General features: G+C 36.4%; 1 long non-coding RNA gene across 2 annotated transcripts; it reads left to right on the top strand.

Annotated features, from left to right (window-relative positions):
• Positions 1–585: 585 nt before the first annotated feature.
• LOC149621469 (uncharacterized) lies at positions 586–2,741 on the top strand. Of its 2 annotated transcripts, none has more exons than XR_016375050.1 (5): positions 586–1,003; positions 1,127–1,345; positions 1,437–1,529; positions 1,604–1,680; positions 1,755–2,741. It is a non-coding gene; the product is annotated as an uncharacterized LOC149621469 (long non-coding RNA). The 2 variants fall into 2 exon arrangements; XR_016375049.1 differs by having other exon boundaries at positions 1,413–1,529.
• The last annotated feature ends 4,503 nt before the right edge of the window (positions 2,742–7,244 follow it).

Here is a 7,244-nt window from a genome sequence, read left to right as displayed (position 1 = left end):
GGTCGCTCTCTTAGATAAGACTTCATACTTCTCTTAATGTATAAGGAGGGTTTTTTGTTTGGATGTAGTTTTTTTTGTATTGTATTAATTGTTTTAAAAAATTTCAACGGAACTAAAATTCGGACCCTTAATATGTGGTTAAAATTTCAAAGAGATCCCTCTATTAGTTTTCTTCATAGAAAATAAAGTTGCTAAGGGTCGTTTTCATTTCCATAAAAAAATTAAGACATTTTGGCAAAAAAAGGGAAATTTTCCCATAGGAATAACATGGGAAATGTTTGCTGTGATAGCCAAATGGTCTCGACCATTTTTTGATGACTATTTATTCGATAGGTCTGAAAATGGTTTTAAATGAAAGGTTGAACATTTTTCTGGTGCTTTTCGAAGTTTTATTGAAAACAATTAATATTAAGTATTACTTTTTGTACTTTTAAGCACATACTTAAACCTACGACCTTTTATTCTGTTGGACTTACGTGGTTTAATCCTAGCTAAAATCATAGAGAAACGTACTGTTGGACTTACGCTGCTTTACCGCTAATAGAGCGACTGAGCGAAGATTTTTGTTTAGACAACGCGTGTGGCTATGTCGAGCTTAAGGCGAATTTTTTAACTTTTCACATAAAAAGAAGGGGTTAATTCGTCCTCATTTTATTTTAATTTCGTAAGTTAAACCTTATTATAATTTAATACAAAAGAATTTAAATTTAGGATTTAGCCGATAATTTTTAAATTGACTGATTTCACTAAGCCTCGGTCAAAATTTAAATACAGCTGATTGTATGTAGAGACTAGAGACCAATTGGCCGTGTAGCGTACGTTTTAAGGTGTTTCACCTGGTGCCATCGGCCCACGATAGCCGCTAATTAGGTAATTTGTTTAAATTAAATCAATTTTTGTTGTTTAAAGTAGATTAATGCAAAGACACACAAGGGTTCGTTCCCTGGTTTTTGACTGTTGCCACCAGCCAACAGTTACCGCTACGAATATACGTTTTTTACCGGTAAAATAAATGATAGATTCAATCACACTATCACTAAACCCTGTCACCAAATCATACAATATTTTTAAATGACGCTTTTCCAATAATTCTTATAGGTTAACAAATTAAATTTTAATTATTTAGTGCTTATTCTAACATAACCTCAAAACAGTAAACAATGGCCATTTTCCAACGATAACTGTACAGATTATATTTGGTGCCACCGATAACCACTATGTAGATCATTTTATTGGTTTAAATTAATGGTAATATAATTGAATAATTAAATCACACGATCACTAAACCCTGTCAACAAACCAACCAATGTTTTTTTATCCTGGCTCTTGCAATCATTTTTATTAGGTAACAGTTGCGTTTTTAATTACTATTTATAACCGCTATTTAGAATAAACCTTTTTGTTTAAACTAGATACATTTTTGATGTTTAAAGTAGATTAATTCAAACTACGCAGAAGGGTTCATTCCCTGGTTTCTAGACTGGTGCCAGCAGCTAACGGTTACCGCTACGAAGATACGGTTTTTGCTGGTAAAGTAAATGATAGATTCAGTTCAATCACACTATCACTAATCCCTGTCTCCAAATCAATATTTTTAATTCAGGCTCTTCCTAGCGCGAAATTACAAATTAAGGCGATGTACAGTGTGTTAATTAATTAATATAAATTTTGGATAAATATGTAACACACTATCATTATTAAATTTCTGAAGAGAGGAAAAAAAGGTTGAAATTAATTTTTTTTAATTTAAAAAGCAAATTTGGCTCAGAAAAAAACCCAGCGCCAGAAGCCTAAGACATAAAATGTTCATAAGATGATTCGTTCAAGAATGTCTAGAATTAAGTCGCATAGAAGTAATGAATATTTCACCTAAGTCAGCTGACTTGGCCAGGCAGGGCATAGCCCACTCGATCCATGCTCACGGACGCTGCTCTGCCCTCTGCATATTGCGTCGTGTTACGCGTGATCGAATGGGCTATGGGCAGGGTAAACAAATACGGGGCTGCCAGGCTGTCTCTTACACAACAATGATGGCCATTATCCTTTATGAGAAATGCTTCCTTGTCCAGTGGGGGAAATAAGGCGGTGGCACAGGGCAAATGACCAGTTTAAAAATTAAACCACGGTACCACTAACAAAATTCAAGGGTAACCAGAGTCCAGACATTAACTCAAAAAGTATAATTGTCCAATCCCTAAGTTTAGCAGACGACGTGACCTGGTCAATTATTATTAAATAGAGAGCTTTCAGATGGGATTGTAGTACGTCACACCCTCCCAAGTCTTAACGCTGTTCTGGTAGCAATATTGGGTGGTCTCAGCTTCATTCCTGCTTTAAACCCACCTATATGGCAGCGTAAATGATGTCACGAGGCTCATCTCCTTCTCCAACTGAAAGCTCTCTATAGCGCGAGCAGCTTGCGTCCATGAGCGCGGATCGAGTGGGCTATGCTGCCAGGCAGAAACTTTGTCTCAGTTAGACTGCTACAACGAAAACCGAAAACCAGTAACATAAGTCCAAGCCATCATCTGAAAGACTCAAAACGATGACTCTGATTCTTCTGAATTTGGAATATTAGTAGAAATGATTCTAGATAATTCTCAGAGTTATTTTAAATATTTTAATACTCAAAGCCAGGGGATAAAGAAAGGCTAAAATAATTTTATTATGAAAATTTGATGTTTTCAGTGATAAATTAATCTCATTGGTGATAACTGACTAACTGGTACCTGAACGCATTAGTCACTAACTAGCAATATTAGGTCCCTTATGCTTAAGCTCCCCTATATTTATGTTTGTGCTTAGTGCAGATTTTAAAAATGCAACAGTTTCTTTACAATCTTAATTAAAATGAAGACTGAAGGAACAGATATTAATAAAAAATGTCTTCGTGGACAAAGACTAGAAAAAGTAAATGATAAGAAAACAAAATGGAATGACCGAAGTAACAGATACTAAACTTTTTCTTTAAAGACATGATTATAAAACATCAATTATTTGAAAAAAAATACTTATCTTCGTTTTTTCACCAAAATTACATTTGCCCAAAAATTTTGTATCATTAAATTTTCCATTCTTTTCAAAATGGTTCGTGTCAAAGCTTCACTATATAACAGAAACATGCGACATCGTTTATATTTACAGCTAGATTTCCAGTGTAGACCATGATTGAAACAGTTCCTCGTTAGTGATATTTAAAAGGATTGCAGCTTTTAATTTCAACTACAATGCGTTTTAATACTGGAAACTAAGCCCAATAGTGAAATAAATACGCAGCCCACCATTTGTCGGTGTCCATTTACGTGTTTCGTGTTATACGTTTGCTCTACAATGTGTTCCTCATAGCGAGTTGAAGTCATACCAAACTAACTCAATCACAACTTTTAAAACAGTTCTCACGCACTCAATAATATACCAAAGGTTTTTTGTTAATAATGTCTTTTATCCAGATTTTAATGATTAATTTATAAAACATTTTAAATCATCGACCCAAAAAATGGGACCCAAATTGAATCGTGGTCGTATAAATGCAGGCGCAAAACCAAAGCACCCTAAAGCGACGTTTAAAATGTCAATCATGATGAAAGATAAAATTTCTAACTTCGGTAGCATTTAGTCGTTTTAAACAACGTTTTCTCTTAAGTTCGAAAAGAGGAACCTTTAAAAATAAACCATATCCATACTCGGATATTTATTCTAATCCTTTTCATTCGAAAACTGTTAATACCAAAAAGGATATATAGAATGAATAATCTGTCTTTCGAAAACAATGCAAATATAATTTTGGTGAAAAAAACGAAGATAAGTATTTTTTTTAAATAATTGATGTTTTATAATCATGTCTTTAAACTGAAAAAAAATAATATCTGTTACTTCGGTCATTCCATTTTTTTCTCTTATCATTTACTTTTTCTAGTCTTTGTCCACGAAGACATTTTTTATTAATTAGTATATTCCTTTCCAACCAAATATTACATATGGACAAATAAAAGCCGCAGTTGTTTTTACTCTTATTAATTAACCAGCAGGTTCTTTTCTGCCTTTGTATTTCACTCAAATCTGACTAACAAGTACTAGGCCTACAAAATAAATGGAATTATGATTGTTAATAATTAATAATTCCCCCATCCCTTTCCTCGTGGGAGCTCATAAACTAAGGTTAAATAAATAATAAACGGAATTAACATTAAACAAGTAAGAAACGCGATAATTAAAAATGTAATTAAATTAAAACCTATTGAGTGGGGCATTCGTTAGGAGCACTCTTTTTCGGAGACATTTCTGTTACGTGACGTGACTAATCTTTGAGAGGCTTGGTTACAGAACAACCCAATTTTATTAGCCACATCCCGTGATGGGTATCTAGGCCGGTGGATGATGAGGCCTTTCTTGGCTTCCCACTGCCCCGCCAAGCTGACGCTTATGGCATTCACGCGTGTCTGTGGTCAGACTGAACGTGATAATTGGGAGGGAGAGACTGGTTTCCACGTGTGTGGGAAAATTTAGTAGGGGGGGGGGCGGGGCTCCGACACCGTAGTAGCTAGTAGGAGGGGATTGATTTTTGTTTGCATTCCAAGAATTCCTTCCTCGTGGTCCTACTCCGAGAAATGGTTAGCTAAACGAGTGAGAGGGTGGGTTAGCTAAACGAAAGAGAGGGTGGGTTAGCTAAACGAGTGAGAGGGTGGGTTAGCTAAACGAGTGAGAGGGTGGGTTAGCTAAACGAGTGAGAGGGTGGGTTAGCTAAACGAGTGAGAGGGTGGGTTAGCTAAACGAGTGAGAGGGTGGGTTAGCTAAACGAGTGAGAGGGTGGGTTAGCTAAACGAAAGAGAGGGTGGGTTAGCTAAACGAAAGAGAGGGTGGGTTAGCTAAACGAGTGAGAAGGTGGGTTAGCTAAACAAGTGAGAAGGTGGGTTAGCTAAACGAGTGAGAGAGTGGGTTAGCTAAACGAGTGAGAAGGTGGGTTAGCTAAACGAGTGAGAAGGTGGGTTAGCAAAACGAGTGAGAGGGTCGGTTAGCTAAACGAAAGAGAGGGTAGGTTATTCTATTAATTAGCTGCCACCTTTTCCAAAATATTCTCCTATTAATTCGCTGCCACCTTTTCCAAAATATTCCCCTATTAATTCGCTGCCACCTTTTCCAAAATATTCTCCTAATAGTTAGCTGCCGCCTCTTCCAAAATATTCTCCAATTAAATAGCAGCCACCTTTTCCAAAATATTCTCCTATTAATTTCTGTCACTTTTTCCAAAATATTTCTATTATGTTGGTGCAAGGATTGTGCACATAGAATATGATATTAATTTTCCATTTCGGATACGTGGGGGGGCTTTTTTTTCGTCAGCCCCCCAAAATCTTTAATGAAGTAAAGGCGAACCGTAGTGGTGCAAGCTAAGTTAAGGGTGTTGCATGATGGTGCATGCTTGGTGCAATTGATCCATGTATATTTGGTGGCGATTTGAGCACCTGGGGGGCCAAGTTAATGGACGTGTAAAAATCTCCTTTATTCCATTGGATGATTTTTTTTCACGTCACCGATTTAGAAATCGTCTCGACCGTTTGGTGGCTGCACGGCGCGACAGATTTTTAAAATTTTCTCTATTGTCTCTTCGGATCTTAGAGTTCTGACGTCACAGTAGCCTCCTGCGGAAGATGCCCAGTTGTAACCCATATTTGTGTACTTAGAGGCATGATAAACTTATGACGATAGTAAAGCCTTGTCACAAGCAGACTAATAATTTTAATAAACGAATCAAGGTTGGGTGAGAAAATTTATAATGTACCATAGACGCCGACGTGATGTGTCTGACTCTTACACGCCGACATATACGTTAAAACATAAGTAACAAAATCTACATCTATCTGTGTGTAAGTAAAAGTGCTGACTGGCAGATTGATATTCAACACACAGCTCAAACTACTCGACCTAGAAAACTGAAATTTTTACAGGGACATTATTCTTAAGTAGTAGCTGGCGCGCTTTAATAAAGGTTCTTTCCAATTTGTCACCATCTTGAACAGTGGCGGCCCGGAAAGAAAAAGACCTTATCCGTACATTTCAACAGATTCCTTTAATATTTAGTACACGAGTTTTATGGCTATTGGTTTTGAATTATCCGTGGCGAAAATTGTTTTACAGCGAAAAGCCTTCGAGAAAGTATTTGATGGAGTGTTATACTTATCGATTTTATTATACTCTTAATTTGACACGCGCATACACCATGGTAGGTGAGTTTATGTTACGAACATCTGCCGTGATTCTTTGGAAAGACTTAAACACATCTACGAGTGTAGCGTACCTGTATATACCACATCCCCAAATTTAATCATAAACAGCCTCCAAAAAATTAAGTTTGCGCCTTTTCATAACTCTGCTAAACAATCATGTTGTATTCTAGTTTGTATAGTTTAAAGTCGAGTAAATTCGTAAGTGTATTTACATTTATCAAACGAAGTATGTCATGTCAAAACGAAAAGCGCAGAGTAATGTTAGCCGAAGCTCATCGGCGATTATTCGACAGGGTTTTTAATCACGCCAGCGCTAAATTTGTGGACGATAATAAGCGGAAGTGCATTCTAATCCAATTAACTTCAACGAGGTAACTATTTAAATGTTTGAAACAGCATACGTAGCAATGTCAAGTCCTAAGAGATATGTTGTTATTGGTGATCGAGTAAACAGGGGCCGAGTAATTAAGGAAAAAGCTCAACTTGGGGTAGCGTCTCACATATAGTTAAAATCTTACTAGGTATTTACAAATAATTCAACTTTATTTACGCAATCAAATTTTATTGCGTAAATAAAGTTGAATTATTTGTAAATACCTAGTATTTCATACGCAAGTAGTCCGGTAATTAATTTTTATTAATTATAAAGTTAAAATCTTACTTTACACTAAACTTTGATGACTCGTAACTCTTGTTATACTATAGATACAGGGATGGCCTTTGAGTATGTTATGGTCCTCTTTGCTCCCCATCCAACGAAGCTAAAAACGTGGGGTTCGACTAAACAGGGGCCCCGTAATTAAGGAAAATGTTCAACTTGGGGTAGCGTCTCACTTATAGTTAGAACGTTACTTTGCACTAAATTTTCAAGGCTCGTAACTCTGGCTTTACTAAAGATACAGGGATGGCCTTTGAGTATGTTATACGCTTTTTTGCCCCCCATCCAACGATACTAAAAACGTGGGGTTCGAGTAACCAGGAACTGAGTAATTAAGTATTCCCTCCATAGGAATGGCGTTA

The sequence above is a fragment of the Phalangium opilio genome, unplaced genomic scaffold, assembly GCF_054372755.1.
Source record: "Phalangium opilio isolate 3A_F unplaced genomic scaffold, DU_Popi_V2 ptg000204l_1, whole genome shotgun sequence".
Taxonomy (NCBI): domain Eukaryota; kingdom Metazoa; phylum Arthropoda; class Arachnida; order Opiliones; family Phalangiidae; genus Phalangium; species Phalangium opilio.
This window is presented reverse-complemented; position numbering and strand designations above follow the sequence as displayed.